The sequence below is a fragment of the Meleagris gallopavo genome, chromosome 9 (genome assembly GCF_905368555.1).
Source record: "Meleagris gallopavo chromosome 9, MGAL_WU_HG_1.1, whole genome shotgun sequence".
In the NCBI taxonomy this organism is placed as follows: Eukaryota; Metazoa; Chordata; class Aves; order Galliformes; family Phasianidae; genus Meleagris; species Meleagris gallopavo.
Window position 1 is genome coordinate 7,727,581 of NC_139412.1, and position 17,922 is coordinate 7,745,502.

The window sequence follows — 17,922 nt, forward strand, 5'->3', positions numbered from 1 at the left end:
CCTTTTTTTTTTTTTTTTTTCCATGGAAATTACAACAGTTATAAAAAAAAACCACAATAACGCAATTTGATAGACCAAATTCTCAGCTACAAAACACTACTTTACATATTCACCATCACTAGCTATGCATTTTTGACAGCAATAAATAAGCCTGTATGCCACATTTGTAAAAATCTGCACCAGTTTAGGTGTCCTGCTATCATTATTGCTGAAATGCACCAACCACCACCTTGCTGTTCTCACATCTACTGTTTGATCTCCATAAATGTTCAGCAAATGTTGATGAATGACAATAGGTGCAAGCTTTTCCTTGGGGAGGCATTCGGTGACACACTTTTGCTTCAGATATACTTCCTTATTAGATGCCATTCTGTCAGACTGCCCCTCTGCTGCTATCTGTTGCATAGCAACAAAATTTAATGGATTATTTGCAGGAAGGTTCAATCCCTACTGCCATAACATCAACATCTGCCTCTCACATCATAGGCCAACGTAATAAAATAGGAGGCATTAATTTTGGAGCAGCCATCATATATTAAATAGTGATATGTATCTAATATTGCATTTCATACAAAGAATTAGTAGAACTGTCATCTGTAGAAAAGTTTAGTTGGTTACTGAATTATACTATGAAATACCTTGAAGAGAACAATACACTTAGACTGCAGGTTATGGAAGAAAAATTGTAATGATGTAAGTGGTAATATATGCTCATAGGTAGACTCTTTCTATTTTCTTGAAGCTATAGCGTTTTCTAATTATTCCGGTACAGAATCTTGAAAATACCTTAAACTTCCCTTCTAGTCTTCCAGATACTTTGTTTACTAATATATATGGGATAAACTCATATTAAGATGAAGAGCAATTTTCTTCATATCATTTCTATAGGATAACTAAAAAGAGAGAGAGAAGTTTAGCTTCCATTCTTAAGAATCTCACTCTTTTCCCAGTAAATGCAGACTTTTCATTTTCATCTTTATAGAAAGCAGACCAATGTGATTCCTTGTGAATTATCCACATTTAAAGCAACCTCTCATGTTGTACCTGTAAAACCTGTGTTTTCCAAATTCAGGATTTCTTACATTTAACTATTTTGGAAATTAATTTTGGAAGTCTTCTGGGAAGCCTTCCAAACTGCGTTGGCTCTTAGGCATGTTGAATGTCTGAAAGTTGACAGAATAATGATTTATTCACATCTCAGAATCAGATTCAGGACAGTTCTTCAAAGAATGCAGACTGATCCCAGGTCAACTGTTTTATTGTAAAATGTACATTTTGAAATGAGTTGATAATTAATCACTCAGCTTTTATCTGACAAATTTAAATAACTACCCACGATTTATTTCTGTAAAAGGAGACATCAGCACTTTATGATTTCTTTGCTGCAAAATGTTTTCCGAATATCTTACAGCAGAATATGATGAATAGAAAAGTTATAATGATTCAGTAAATATTTTTCTTCGGTCTTCCAGAATGCTTTTCTTTCCTGATTCTATTTCCCTAAAGCTTAATTTCTTATTAGGTAGTGTCTGATGATTCCATTCTGAACGTTTGGAAGCCTGACATCTGCTATCCTTATCCCAGCATTTTCATAATGCTTACTATTTCATATTCAATAGCTGATGCTGAAATGGATTTCCATCCCGTCCTAGTGCCAGAACCCTCAGCTACACATGGGTTATCCCTCAGTACATTACTGAGGATATGGAAGGAACAGTTGACTTCTGTGAGATACAGTGAAGAACAAAGGTCTTCTGGATCCTTTTTAAATCCCACTAAGAATGGTTTCACTTGTAGGTTTCTAATTTCATAATTTAATTTGCTTGAACCAAAAATAATTGCATTCATTTTTTAATATTTGTTGTGCTTTGTGCTGTTAGTCTTGCCAGATATGGTAGTCAAATTGCTGCGGTAGAAGCTTTACCCATTTGAGGAATTTTTGCCTTCTAGGAAATAGAGCAAATGTTTATCTTGTCCTTCATCCCTCCACTCAGAAGCATTTTGTCAGACAGATTCTTTGAATCTTCTCTGAACCCTCGATTGTTCTCCAGGGCAGTTTGTCATGAGAAGCTTGTCAACCAAACAGGAGCCATTTAGTAATTCTTAGGCCTAGCGCCTAACACTCCCTGCCTGAAAGAGCTTCTTAAAGACTCAAATTTCCTTTGGCTTTAGTGAAACATTATATGACAGCTTTGCAAACAGAGTGCATGGCTTTTATTCTCAAAGAAAGTAAGTAAAAGTTTCTGTTAAAAAGTATCTAATTAGTTTTGTCTATGAATAAATTATGTTTCTCAAAAAAGAAAAGGAAATATTTGATGTTCTGCCTGAGGGAGTCATGCTTCTCCTTTCTAGCTTGTCTATTTTCCTTTCTGGGTCTATGCTTGTAGTTGTAAAGGGCTTCTCAAAAGCAGTGACAGTGAAACAGAGGAGGCAGTGACCGAAATCAGAGGTGTTAAGAGAAATGAAAGATTACACATATCATTGCTTTTTCACTTCTGTTTTCATTTTGCATTGATGTCAGATTCATTAAGGTTTATTTTCATGGAGCTAAAGCTTAATAAGCAAATAATGGTGCTTTATTAATAATAATAGTACTTATTAATAACTAAATAATTGTAAATAATAGTAAATAGTGGTTTTCTCTCTAAGAAAATCAAGACCAACTATACCAAAATTGCTGGACAAAGAAAGACAAAATTCAAAAAGAAGAAGCAGGCAAAGGGGATTTGAAAATACAAAGAGGAATTTCAGTATACTCTAGGATTACTATGTCTTCTAATTTCAGCAGCACTGTGCTCTGCTTCCTATATCACTTATTAAAAACATCACTAGTTTCTAATTTGATTTCTTGATGTATGAGTGACTTCTTTTTTCCTGAGCAGGTTGCAGTTTGCATTTCCAAGGCTCCAATGAGTGCATTACTACACATACGAAAGCATTGTTACAACTTGCACTCAGAGTGGGGTTGAAGGCTAATTTGTGATCTTAATCTGTGAGCTCAATCCGATTTTAATCTGTGAAAAGTGAAGGAAGCTTTCATGATATATTTGGTCTTTGGAAGAAATTTGACAGAAAATCTGTTCGGTCAGTCTTTGATTTCAGAATGATTTCAGCCTTGTGTAACCCTTCACAGAACTCATTTGTATAGATGGAACTCCACTGGCCTCATCCTGGTTGGCCCTGTCCTGGATTTGAGCCAGATTTCAGACAAAACCAGCTTGGGTAGCTAAGTGGTGAGACTTGGCATGGTTGGTCTAGTGAAATTATTACTGACAAATCCCTTTAGGTTCTAGCTGTGTACATAACATGAAGCGTTCAACACCTATTACCACAGGCTACCTTACAATTCAAGCCTAGTGACTTTTTGATAAAAATCTTTCATTTCTTATAATCTCTAATCAAAATTTCTGTGTTATGTTCAGTGCGTATCATTTTTTCAGGTATTCTTTTTTTATTCATAATCATCAAAGTATGATGTCCCCTAAAAGTAACTGCTGTCAAAACTTTAGCTCTTTTTGATGGTACTGGCAGTTTGTAAAGAACTTTTGCACTTCCTAGTGTCTTGCTCATATTCTGTAGAGCTTTATCTTTAGTGGGTTTCTTAACTATTTCACACTGAATTTTCTTCTGTTTAATTTACTTCTGATATAAGTTGCTGCTTATCAGCTGGTGATTTTCAGACAGTATGGCACAGGTCATCTTCCTTCGGTGTCTGAAATACCACAGGCCAGTAGAGGTTTTTGTCTGGTACTAACATCAGTTTGAAGTAAACAATTCCACAGAGTTTTTAAGATGTGTACAATTCTGTATGTTTTGAAGAGTAACTGGTATGTGTCTGAAATCTGTTTTTTTGGTAGCTTGTTAGTTTGTGTGTGTATGTTTTTATTCATTTGTTGTAGACATGTGCTTACCAGTTTTTATCTGACACTCCTCTCAATTTTAGGAACAAATAACCTATAGTGTGTCAGAAAAAAAAAAAGAAAAAAAAAAAAAAAAGACTACCCCATATCTAATACCCTTTTCAACATGTTTCCTGCTAATTAATTACTGAAATACTCTTGGGAACCTTAATTATGTAAATAATGATAAAATAAGCTCAATTGGTTGGAATGTTTTTCTAATCATATTTTTTTTTTTTATAGGAGCTGAAAAGCTTTTTGAATCTGATGGCATGATTGTAGAAGTTTGAAAGACGAAAAGGGTTCTCTTATTCTATTTAAAGTCGTTGATAAAAACAGCATGAAAATAAAATGTTCAGTAAATCTGCATTAAATTTTGAAATGCTCAGAATTTTGAAATATCTCATAGCTTAAAATTGTTTTAATAATCAGATTACAGACATTGAAGCTTATTTTTCCTGTTATGAGAATCCACCTATGAAGAGTGCAGTTCTATGATAGTGAATTAAATGTGGAACACTGAGTCTTTTTCTGTAAATTCAATATGCATCATCGAATGGCACCCCGAGTTTATGCATATCTTAACTCTCATCCTTGAGCATCAAACCTGCTTTGCTGTTTTTCTTTAGGCAATTAATATTCATGATAGTGGCTTTTAACTTGGATGAGTTACAGTTGTTTTATTGTTTAAAAGAATTAATTGCATATACTGGAGTTTCCTATATTTATGCCACACAATAGAATTAATGTTTGTATCATGCTGATACAAATATTAAACAAAGATTTTTGTTTATTTGTACTTTGAGAATAGCAGTAGTAGAGAGTGTCATTCAGGGGAAAAAATAAATAATTTAGTTTCCCTACTGTTAGCTTGTTACCTTGAAGGAAGTACTGTTTTAATTATAAAATATTACCACAGAAAACTAAAGCAGATCATTAGATGATAATGTGAATTCTATGCTTTACAGGAATACTGTAATCACAAAAAGAGTTTTATGTATCATATGCTGAACTGTAGGCCAATCCTGCCAATGCAATCTGCTGCATAATTTTCCTTCAGGAGAGATGAAGAAACTTCAAAATTGGATACATCTCAGACCTGAAACTCTGATCTATTTTCCCATGGAACCTGTTCATTTTTTGACTGAAGTAAGTTTGAAAATTTATTCCATACAGTGTAAACCTAAGTAACCCTTTAATGAGAGGATTTTACAGGCAGATGTGAACAGTAGTGATGAGACCCCCTCTAGTAATGCTTTGTTAATGGAAAAGAAGACATAGGAAGCATCAAAGAAACAGGAGCAGTGCTTCTGCACATGATTGACCTTGATTTTTTGGAAGCAGAAATTGATTTTCATACCTTTTCAAACTACACTAAGAACTTGAGCACATAATTTTTTCCTCTCCCTCTGATTAGAAACTGAAATATGATCAGAAATATATATATATGTCTTTTTATGACAGATATCTACTTGTCTTTCTGAAGAATTCACTCTCAAAGCTGTCAGTGTGGGATGTGAACAAAATAGGAGGTATTTTCTACTGTACGGTTCATAGGCTTGTTTTTCAGTTCTTGAAAAGTGGCCTGTTAGTAATATCAGAGAGAAATTAATGCAGTTTCTTGACTTAAATTTCTTGAATTCAAGTGGCTTAGCAGAATTATATTTTGAATGAGTGTTTGGATATATGTGTTTAACCTTTCTCTTAACAACTTATCTAAGAACTCATCCATAACGCTCCTTTTACTGATATTAAAAGCTGATATTAAAAGTGATAATGAATACTGTTTTCCTATGAAAAAGAATCTGTATGTTGGCAAATAAAGAGAAGGCAAAAAGGACATGCCTAAATTTGGAGGTTAATATGAATGTGAAAGAAACCTGACAAGGGTTTTGGGAAGAAGTATAGAAAAAAATTCAGCACCTATGTTAGCACATTATTTTAGAGAATTTCGTGAAGGATGAAATCAATACCTGCACAAACACAATTTAATAGGGAAGAGCAACATGGCTTTTCTAAAGTGGAGTCCTGCCTTGGCAGCCACCTGGGGTTCTTTGTCTGCAAGCACAGAAATAAAGGCAACTTGTTTTCTCATAGTCACTATTATTTCCAAGAGAATTTCAACAACATTTGGTGGTAAAAGAAGTAAGAAAACAGTTGAAATAAAAAGAATATCCTGCTGTAGACCAGTAAGTGGCTAGAAGAAAGTTGAAGTCAACAGCCAGCTCTTGTAATTGAGATCACAAGTGCAGATTCATAAGGGTCTCACTCAGGAAATGTGTTGTTTGTGGAATATGAAGTAACCACTGGAAACAAAGGAGCCAAGTATTCTACTCAGTTGTGTACAAAAGCTGCTTCTTGAGTATTTGTGTGCAGAAATGTGATCTGTGAAATAACTGCGCAACATTTTCTTTATATATTGCATGTGTGATGATATCCAGTGTCTTACTTTTGAAATAATATATATGTTATAAATTAAAGTATCCAGCAAACACTGTACATTCATATAACATACATTAAGAGAAAGGCTTATTGACTTTGAACTTCGCAGTGAAAGAAATATTCAGGCTTTAGGATTTTTGCCACTTAACATTCAAGGCCAGTGGAGAGGATATCCTTTATGTATGAGTGCACAGAAACACTGTGATATATGTGATGAAATATGATATGGATTTATGTTTCAGCTTGACAAGGTCACTTAATTTAAAAGTGTATTTTTTATATGTTAGAAAAAGTTGTTCAATACAAATCATTGCTTTCTTGTGTATGGAGATTAAGCTAATGTTTCCAATTGCTACCTAAGCTTGTTTATCAGATCTATCTCTGGTACAAAGCAGGTATATTTCTGAGCAGGAAATTTCAGTTTTGTGGGAAAAGATACGTGCAATACCTTCTTGATACTTTCTTTAAGACAGGAAATGACAGTTAAGTATAAATAATAAGTCTAAATTTGTTATCAAATCTTAAAGAAACGAAACGATGGGCTGCATTAAATGTATCCTAAATAAAAGAGATTGTCACCATTTCTGTGTTCTTGTTTGCATAGTGCAATGTTGTGACATTACACAGAAATCTAATCAACTATAACTTTGAAATATTAATCTATTTAATTGCCTATCATTATACAAAATGAGGCCTTAGGAAGTAAAAAAACAACATATTATCTACCAAAGTGTATTAAACAATGCTGGTTTTGTTAAAAATAGGTATTTTTAGATACGTGCTCACAATGTCATTAGCATTACTGGTTTTCTGTATAAAAGGAGCTTGAAAATTACCTAAAGGATGTTACTTTTTTTATGAAATTGTATGAAACCTAGCCCCCAGAGTAAAATAGACATAGCCTACCAGGAGCTGTGCTGATAAATTTGTTGCATGTTTGTAGTGTTGTTTGTAGCATTAGTATCGCAACAGAGCTCTCAGAGCATCCTGGCATTCGGTGTTCTCCGAAATCAGCTTTATTTTCTGAGATAGCAGTTATATTATGGGATTATCACAGTGGTTTGGTATTGTTGCTTTTTTATATCTGCCATGACTGACAGAAAATCATAGATAGAGAAACTAGATAACAGATAAGCTGCTAAAAAGCAGGCAATGATAAAATTAAAGCTTTTGGTTTATGCTGTTAAATTTTTTCCTCAGATTAAATTTCCTAAGAGTAAGTTTAGAAATATTTTTGTAGCAGGTAACAGGCCAGTCTTTGGTCTTGTGTCCTTTATCTTCTACTTGCATTTTTAAATACCCAATGCAATCAGTTGCTAACAATATCCACTGTTCACATAATTCAGTTGTCCCCGTGAAATCCCCAGCACTCATGGTGTTCTGCTGGCACCCAGGTTTAATCTAAAATGGTAACCTGCTTGGCTTTTTCTGGCTACCTGACTTTGAGGTTTTAACTCAGTCAGGTGTTCTGATGTGGTCACTGATTAAGCTCATCTGGTATTTCGATAATTCCAATTTTAAAATAATAATTCCAAGGAATCACTTGTGATAGCACAAGAGTGAGCAAAATTCAGTTACTGATAATGTTATAATAAAAGGGCAGCCATTTAGTCTAGTTTATAATCCAAGGAAAAGAAATTACAATGATGTTTATAAATTAAATCTCCTTAGTTCTACTGCTATTAAGAATTCTGGGTTTTGGTGCTTTGTTCTCTTACTTATAGAACTTGTTTTCCCTTGACAATAATATTCTTATATTAATATTCTTGCTGTATTTAAAGATTGCTTATATTAACAGTTGAAATTATTGATTTCAACAATGCTTCACTTAAGGTGAATCTCATCACTAGATGAGAACTTAAATTTTTAGTATACAATGTTTTTGTAATTTTCTCAAATGGAGAAGAGATAGGTGGGAAGCAGGCAGCAGATCTTTCTGCTTTAGAAAGAGTGCTCGTAATTGCCCCAAAGAAATGTGGGAGGTTTAAAAATGACAGTATATTAAGAAACATTACTTTCTACTTTTTAAAGTTTATATATATATATATATATATATATATATATATATATATATATATATATATATAATGTAAATGTAAGCCTGTACAGAAAGATTTTACAAAAGTAGTACCTCATTTTTATTCTAGACGCTCTGAATTGCCACATACAGTATGGTAAGAAATCACCATAAGAGAAAATCTTTTGAAATGTTATCTTCCTATTATTTTATGTTCTACAATATGGAATGTTAAAACTTAAGAGTAGGGCTGCCATTTGCTCTGAAACTTAAAAAGCTCTTTAAAAGATTTGGACAAAAAAAAAGCAATTATTTTTGCTTTTACTTTGGTCTATCTAACAAATCATTTTAAAGAAAGTGCTAGATCATGTTGTATTACCACATACGGTCACACAATCTTAGTAATCTTTAATATAGAAAATGAAAAAAAAGAACTTTACAGTTTAGAATTCATGCATTCACAAGCACATTGTCACAAAATGCTGCAGCTACAAGTAGACAAGACAAAGTTAGAAGATCCAAAACTCTGTGAATTCATGGTAACATTTCTGTAATTGGTTAAGTTCCCATTCCCAGTTAAAATGCTGTTGTATTGTATTCTGAAAATTACTTTGTTTGAGTCCAAATTGCTATCAAGGTAAAAATTGGCAGTGTGATTTTCAAAGAACATGCTAAATAGGAGACCTGGGTGTATGCCCTAATGTGTGCATTTCTTCTTGAAGAGAAACAGGGTGCATAGGTAGAGACAGAGCTAGACATTTGTGCAGCTAATCCTGTAGTGTGGTAAGCAGCTCTCAAAAGCTGGTGTTTGGATCAACTTCTTAAAATTTATTTTTTAGGAAAGTAGAAACATGAGAACTGCTGAATGGATGCTTGTTGATTTTGTTGATGGTCCCAAAAGACATAAAGACCTTACACGTATGGAGAAATGGAAATATGTTTGACATCTATAAAACATATAATCTAATTAGGTGGCTGATGTGATGTGGTGTTCGTGGTGAGATTTAGAGTTTCAAATAAGTTAATAGAGTTCTCACCTACTCTAAGCAGCAACTGGGCTTGCCTGTATTTTCTGCCCTTGGTACTTTCTCTAATTGAAAGAAATGAAAGAGCTGAAATTACGGATTTGTAATTGCTCTTTCAGTAAAATTATTCATTGTCTTACTGGAGAATGAGACATGGAATTGAGCATTTTTCTTAGCATGCCAATAACAACAACAACAACAAAAAAATCAAAACCAACAACAACAACAAAAAAAAACAACTGCATTAAGCATTTCTAAAATCCCTGCACATGATTAATCCACATCTAGACAGTAATATTTTCCATTTCCAGTATGGTGTTAGTCAGGAATTGTTGCTACTTTCCTTAATGGGGTTTTAATAAAGCTTTTCAGTTGCTAAAATCACTTGAAAGTTCAGCTCTTGCTGCTGAAAATGTATGCAGCACATTTTTCTTCAAAAAGAAGTGCTAGGTCACATGAAAAGTTTGTGTGTATGCATACATTTGTATTCAAGCCCAAGTAATAAATAAATCTGGAAGAATGTAAAGATAACGCTTTCTCAGCTTAGTTCAGAATCTTAAAGGTAATCTATATTTATGAATAACTTGTATTTCTGTTAAAAAGACACCATTGTCGGAGAATGCAATTATCATTTTGTAAAATCAAGGTAAAACTGTATGGCAGCAGCAGTAATATTCAATGATAATTGTGTATCACTGACTTCAGTGCAGAACCAGCCTTCCTCATACGCATGGTACATTTGCTTTCTGAAGTTGCTTGCATTGTCTGGGGATGAGGATTAAGGCTTAGGCTTTGCATGTTTGAGCTGTCTGTGTCCAGGAGGTATTATTTATATGGCATGGGATTTAGGACAAGATTCACGTTTCCAAAAGGAATAAAGCCATTTGTTTTCAATAGGAAGGTTCAGTCTGTGAAAAGAGGTATTAAAATTTTCATACAGTTCCTTTGAAGAAAAAAAAAAAACATATGTAAGAACTTGTATTTGGACATGACAAGCTAATTAAACATTGTCCAACTCTTAATTACTAGGGCTATGGTACAGAAGGAACAAACGAGCATTTTGTTGATCCATATTTGACCAAGAAATTTTTATTTTTAAAAAAGACATGTTTGTGTGTTTGTTTGCATGATTAGAAAGGCACTAAAATAGAGAAAATATTAGGAAAAAAATGTATCTACTTATAAATTAGATTACTAATTTTTGTATTTTTCTAACAGTAAGCTTCTTAAATAGACAACATGGGTGTCCCTATTTCAAAGGAGAAATTCAGAACAAATGAGACCAGGCTAAAGATGTTGAGCAGAGGAAATAATGTTGAGTAGAGAGCAAAAAACTGAAATGTTTGGGCACATAGAGTCCTCCACTGATGATAATAGATTTTTATTCAATCATTTATGTACTTAATCCTGTAAACTACCTGGTTTACATTCACTGGGCACAGGCCAGCTTCAGCAGCCACTTCCAACCTTGCAAGCCTATGGAAACAGTTATTTGCCATCATCTCTTGTCTAAGATGGGAGAGAAAATCAGAGAAAATACTAGTCAAAGTGCCACCTAGTAAAAGGCAAGAAATATTTGAGTATAGCAGGAAAGCTGTTGTGTAGTTTGATATCCCCTGGGACAGGGACATCTTATAAAGAAGAACATGTTTCACAAATGACTATTAAAAAATAAGTTATGTTAAATGAACTAATTTGAAGTTTTTGGTGCTGCTGCTGGTAGATATTTGTTTTACACTGGAAGGATTTTGCAAGAACTTGGAGGAGGTGTTTATTTTGATTTTGTTTTCATTAGTTTGGAATATTTGTTTTCTGTGTGTACACAACAAAGTGAGAATATGTGATTATTCTTTGATGACTGTAATCTATTGTAATTGTAGATTTTGACTTGTAAATGCGCTTGATGGAATATCTGACAACATCCACCATTATCTAAAATGACAAAAGTAGAAGTGATAACTGTTTGGATTGTTTACATACATGTTGTTGAACTATAAAAGCTAGAAAAAATGTACTATAAAAAAAAATGATAATAGTGTTCATAAAGGAGAAGAATGTTTTCCATTAAGTAAATGAAAAGTGGTCAACTATTTGAATCAAAGAAGTATAATGAAGTACGACTCAGTTAGTCTTGGTGGTATTAAAAGCGTAAAATATTTTAAAAATCTATAAATGAAATTACAGCTTTACGTTAACATTATTTTGTGTTCAGCAATATTTCTCATTTTATCAATTTTCTGCTAATGGCCTTAGAGATTTAGAGAAAATAATCTGAGTATTGAGCTGCTGAGGGAACTAGTGAAGTCTGCCTTTTGGATTATTGTTTTGGGATCTGTATGATTTAAAATGAATGAAACCTCCCTGTATAGATGTGATACAGATTATAAGGTTAGCATATGTACAATTTTAATTTGGTGCTAACTCCCTTGGTGTCTTCCTTGGCTTTGCCTTCCTTATGTGGAATACCTATGAGGTGTTCATCTGCTGTTCTGTATGCAACATGATATATTTCACTGCCAACTTGTGCCCATACATTTAACTGCAAAGTGCAGCTTTTGTGACTATAGTGAATAACATCATCAAGAATATTTGGTGTGAGTTTTTTCCTAAATTATTAGATTTGTGCAGTCTAATACCTACTTACTGTCAAATATTTAAGAAGTCCTATGTTTCCTGGACTGAGACAATTCAAACATTTTTTTCAGTATATTGAGAGAACTGAAAGCAGTGAAATGGAAAATTCAGAAGTGTAATCAATATGGATGTTGTAGTACAAGTATGCTTTACAAAGTCATTCCTGTATTTTCCTGTTTACATAAATGTTTCTATCCACCCTAACTGTTGTAATCTATTCTCAGTAAATAACATTTCTTTCATTAGGCGATATAACAAACACATTTCCTTTTGAAGTGCTTAGAGTGCTATTGTTTATGATACAAAGTAATTTCTAAATATATTTACAGACTACAAAGCAACTTCAAAGTTTGTTTTGATCTGTTTGAGGTGCTTATTCAAAACTGTGTTAAAATTATCATATATGATGGGCTCTTTGGCTGCAGTGACAATACAGTGTGGAGAAGCTTTAAATGCTATGAAAGGCTGTCTCATCATGTTTTTGTACTACAAAAGGCTCTCATTTCAAGCTTAGTCTCTTAAAGTTTGCCTCATCCTGTGTTTCAACAAATTAAAGCCTACCTCATTTTTCCCCCTGCAATTAGTTTAGCATTCCTTAGGTATACAGCCTCTTGTAAAAGTATATAATCTAATTTCAAGCTTAGTTTGCTTCTAATGATCTGTTCATCAGCAATTGAGAAAGAATTTTTTTTCTCTGGACTCACAAACTTTGAGGTTTAGGAACAAAAGAACATTTGGTGTTGTGAATGGGAATTATTAATTATATATTCTAATCTAATAAATATGCACATTTAATTTGCTTTCATTTTAGTAATGATCAGAAAAATGCTCTTCAGTGTTTTCTTCTTAAAAAGTAGGCTCTGAAATGTACAGAAGTGTTGTGGGTGTGCATATCACAAATTTATTTCTTCGTAGGAGCTATGATTAATTCTTTAGCAAGTCAGACTTCAGTGTTGGAAGGAAGGCTTTTCCTTGATGTTGTGATCTACTTATAGATATAGCCACAGACTTACTGAATTTGGGAGATTTTTGTCTCTTGTGGTTGCTTGGTCAGCCGATTAGTTGGGCTTTCTTATTTGTTTTGCTGGTAGGACTGCATGCAGAAAAACACAGTAATCCTTTACAATATTTTCCAGTTTTATGGGAGAGTTGAAATACTGTAATACTAGTAAATTTTCCTAGTAAGAATGAGCTGTTGATGAGTTAAATGTCTGAGTTTCACACAAGTCAGTTATAAATCTCCAAAGTGCCAAATCTAACAGTTACATTAGGTCTTTCTGTCAGATTCCCATTTTAAAAGGAAGAAAACAGAACCCCAAGGCTAATTATCATTTTAACCTTTCTAGTTTTAAGAAAAATATATCAGAAGTCAAGAGACAAACTGCTGTACAATGACTTTGGTAAACAGAATAACTGAGTAGAATTACATACTTGTGAACAAATATGCTTTAATTTGTTTTCTTTTTTTTAGGAGGTGAAAACAACAAATAAAGACTTTCAAAACCAAACAGAGACTGCCATTCTCATCCAGAACTGTTGCTATGACTAATTGGATTTTGAAGTATACTGGGGAAGGTCATTCAAATAGAGTGTAAATGGGGAACAGAGCAATTTCAGCTGTAAGGCAGGTTTCTGTAATGTTTCACATGTATTCTAGAAAATACTTTAAAACAAAACAAAAAAAAACAAACAAACAAGAAACAGATTGAGAAGAGAAGGTCTTGGAATGAAATAAAACTTTCTGTGGAAAACACAGAAGAATACATGCCCTTCTTAGATGTTGTTTTTAAGGAAATAATATATATGCCCATAGAACTTTTAGTGACTTATTTTATTATATGATAATGAAACAGCTTTATTCACAATAAAAAAGGAAAAAGGTTTGCCAAATGTTTTACCTTCTTTTATCTAACACTCAAAAATTGTACTCTACTTTAAAGAACATTTTCCAGACCATTAATTGAATAGTAGTGATTTATGCATATTCTGATTCTCTAGAGTGCTTCTCTAGGATACGTTATTTGGGAGGAAGAGCGTGCATACAACCCAAAAGCGTGTGTCTTTTTATTATTATGAATAGTTTAGAGAGTGGCAAATACTTTTATATGAAAAGCTTGTTAAAAATATTGAATTTTGCCTGACTCTAAGTTTAAAAAATATATATTTATAAGGGAAACTCTTTAGAAAAATAAACCAATTTCTTCTCTCAATCTTCATTATTAGCTCTTATTGAAAAAATGATGAAAAGTCTGTACTCAAGCTTGTCCTCTTTCTTGGCCTTGGCAGCTCTAAAGCAAATTACTTCTCTGTAATATTTTTGACAATTCATATCAACTTCTTACATTATTTTGGATAGTAAATTCAGCTCTGTTTTCAAGAAAGGAGAGAAAAAAATAAAACTATTGGGGTAGAAAGTGTGTAAAATACAATACTAAAAATCATTTCTAGTTAATACACTCTTTATAATTTCTTTTACTGGGTTAAAGAAAATCATGGTTCTAAATTCCCTGAGATTTCAGATCTTACCAATTTAATTTAGGTTTTTTTTTAGTGGTCACATCTAAAATTAAAACATCTTTTCTATTTTAGCATTAAATTCAATTAAATAGAGAGACTTGCAGTTCAATAGGCTAATGTTTAAACAAGATTTGAATGTCAATTAAAGTTACAGACTCATTATTACAGATAGACTTATTAAATTTTATGCCGTTATTCAATATATATCTTATAATCCATTATACTGAATATTATCACCAAGTTATTATTTTAAATATTACCTAAAATATTGGATTCTTTTTAATTTTCAAGCATTAAAATAATTTAATTCATCTTTAATGGATATAGTTGTCATTGTCAAAATCTTGGAGATCCATTCCTCCTTTGCCATTAGAAAGGAACAGCAAAACTTAGCAAGAACTTAGCAGGCCAAATTTTCATCTTCAGCAAAAAAAATCTTTTCTGTATAGCAGTCTCTTTTAAGGTCTTCATGGAGCTTAATGACTTCAAGACTGGTTTTGAGGAAGAAGGGAAGATGGAGGGGAGCAGCATTCCAGGGGCACCTGGGTAAGACTTGCACCTTACTCAGAAGTTTACTATTTGAGAAAGAAATTAGAAGAAAAATGGGCACTTAATGTGTTAGAGTAGTTGTGTGGAAAGAGGGGATATAAACAGAAACAAACTGTGAAAGCTAAGTGGGTAATACCACTTGTGATTTTCTATGTTACTGAAATCTAATGTGCTGATTCATAAATATAGTAATATAAATGAAAATGAAAATGGATTACTTAAGGGCCCTGCAGTAGCAAGATTTGGAAAAATAGTTTTTTTGTGGAAGGAATCTGAGTTTCTGGCATGCAAGGATACACAGTAAGTGAAATCTTTGGCAAGTGAAAAATAATGAATGGGGAAAAAAAGTTGAGCAGTCATTTACTTCTGACTGCTAATGCTGGAAGACATAGGAAGTAATAGCTATTAATTTATGCTTAGAACAGACCATGTAAAATTAACTAAGATCAAAGGAGGGAATATAGCAAAAATAATAATGTTCGTCTCTCAAACAGTACAGATTATGTGCATCTTTTGGATGTTAGGGAAATTTGTTAGAAATACTGCTGTGTACAGCTGAGAATTTCTTTATGAAAAGTCGTGTTTAAATGGGAAGGTAAGCAAATATTAGAACAAAATAAATAGTTTCCCTTAGGGGTACTTCCCCTCCAATGAAGTTTCCCTTGGGGAAAACACTGTTTAGGTTGAAAGGTCTTCAATTATTCAGTCTGATAGGGTTGCGACCTAATGGTGGGGTAAGCAAAGGAGATGACCATGCAGTAAAGTGAAAGAAAACTATGTGCCAGCTAGACAGGTGGAAGTATCCTCAATAGTAATCAAGTACAGTAAAGTGTCAACTGAATAACTTGAACTGAGAGTCACAGGAACGTGTTTTGGTTGCACAACATGCTTCTTAGTAATGATGAATGAGAATGCAAGAGTGAAAATTATGCATATGTTCCTGTGATTTTGACAGCAGTAACTTTTACGTTATCTCTTGACTGAAGTGACTGATTTTGCCTGGGAGAAAACTTGCCTGTGTGCCTGTGTTTCAGAATTGACATGTATGAGACACAGTTATTCCCTTGGCTATTGAAGGGTGAGCAAGCAGTAGAGCCAGGATTCCTCACTTCCAAGTGCCTTCTCCAGTGATTTACAGAAGTAATTATCATACTCACTCTGCCTAATCATGATTTCTTGAATCTTCACTTTCTTGTGTTGTATTTTCAATAGAAAGAGTCTTAGATTGGGATAAAATACTTTCTAGAATAAGTAGAAATATAAATTTAAATCAGATTTGAAGCTACCTACTGTATCTGCTGTGTTTTGACTACAAATTTTTTATATAGAAAGAGAAAATCCCATCATTTCTAGATTCTAGATAGAAAGTATGCTGCCAGACTCTTCTTGCTAAATAAAGAGATGGGTGATTACTCAAGCACTGGTTGTAAAATATGAATTCTGTCTGCAAGCAATGAATCCTGAACTCAAAGAAGACCTGAGCATAGTGTGAAAATCTTTCAACCACAAACCCATTTTCCTTCAAAATTCAGATGTAACAATTTTGCTGATATTTTTTCCTATAAATGATATGAATACTGTCCTGAGGAATATAACCCTCCTGGAAATGACATAACAAATACAGTCATTTACATCAAGGTATTGGATTTCAATGAGGAAACAAAAGTAGCATTAGAAAATACCCTATGTTTAACTGCAGCTGCAATTCTGAGCAAAGCCATAAAAAAAACTTTCGAAAACTTGACTCCTCTCTGGTACTGTAATTCTATAGTTACTCTAGAAATGATTAAGAACTTTAATCGTGTGATAACTTTCACTTTCATTGTAATATTATTCTGAATGTATTTGCATTGCCAGTATCCAACAAATTGTGAATAGGAAATGGTAACTGTCAAGCACACGGCATCAGACAAAAGCAGATGAATCAAGGCTTGAATCAGCCTAGCAAGGGGTGTCTGAGTATAATTTCAATCTACCAGATTTGCATACTCAGAACTTAAAATGTCCTGTCTATATGGATGTGTGATGACATGCTGACAAATGCACCTAAAGTATATTCAAATTTGTGCATTTCAGAAGCAAATGAACAAACTGCTTACAGTGTATGAACAAGGCTCAGAGCATGGAAATTGAATGAAATGTCACTCAGAAACTCTGATAGAACTAAGAATATTTATTTACTGAATTGTAAATGATGGTATGATTTCCTCTAATACAAAAAAAGGAAATATTCATTGTTTTCTTATGAGTAAAATGTAGTTTAAAAGAGTTGTTTTCTGTAAAGCTACGTATCATTCATGTAAATTTTCACAATTTATATTTAGGTTAAAAAGTATAACGCGAGAAGAAAATTTAATAGAAGTAAATATCAGAAGCATTTGTTAGACCATCTCGATAATTAGAGAAGATATTCTCATGGGAATAGAATTATTGTAATGTATGCTAGCAGGATGTTTGAAAACAACCCTCTTAAAAAATGGAGTTGACAGAAAATATACTGCAAAAGGATTATTGGCATAGGCATGTAAAATAAGAGATTTGGCAGGAACTTTGAGAACACAAATATGCATCACTCAAGGGAGAAGATTTCTATCCAGGGAACAAGCTGTCTTTGTAAACAGGATTATACCCATAACAAGCATCTATAAAGCATATATGAATCCCATTAAAAATATATATATATTTACCAAGAATAATGGAAATGAGGAATAATTCAATGACAGTTACTTTCTGTTATTACTCTAAATAGTTAAGATTGTAAAATCAATTTTATTAATTTTTTCATTTAATTGTTTATTTAATTGTTACATTAACCAGTCACTTTCATTCTGTATCCTCA

General features: G+C 33.0%; 1 long non-coding RNA gene across 1 annotated transcript in view; it reads left to right on the plus strand.

The window, feature by feature from the left end:
* The first annotated feature begins 1,265 nt into the window (after nucleotides 1-1,265).
* The window catches only part of LOC146543772 (uncharacterized), a 58,720-nt gene continuing 42,063 nt past the window's right edge, over nucleotides 1,266-17,922 (plus strand). The window contains exon 1 of the long non-coding RNA XR_014884963.1: nucleotides 1,266-5,048. This is a non-coding gene — a long non-coding RNA (uncharacterized LOC146543772). The remainder of the gene's footprint in view (nucleotides 5,049-17,922) is intronic.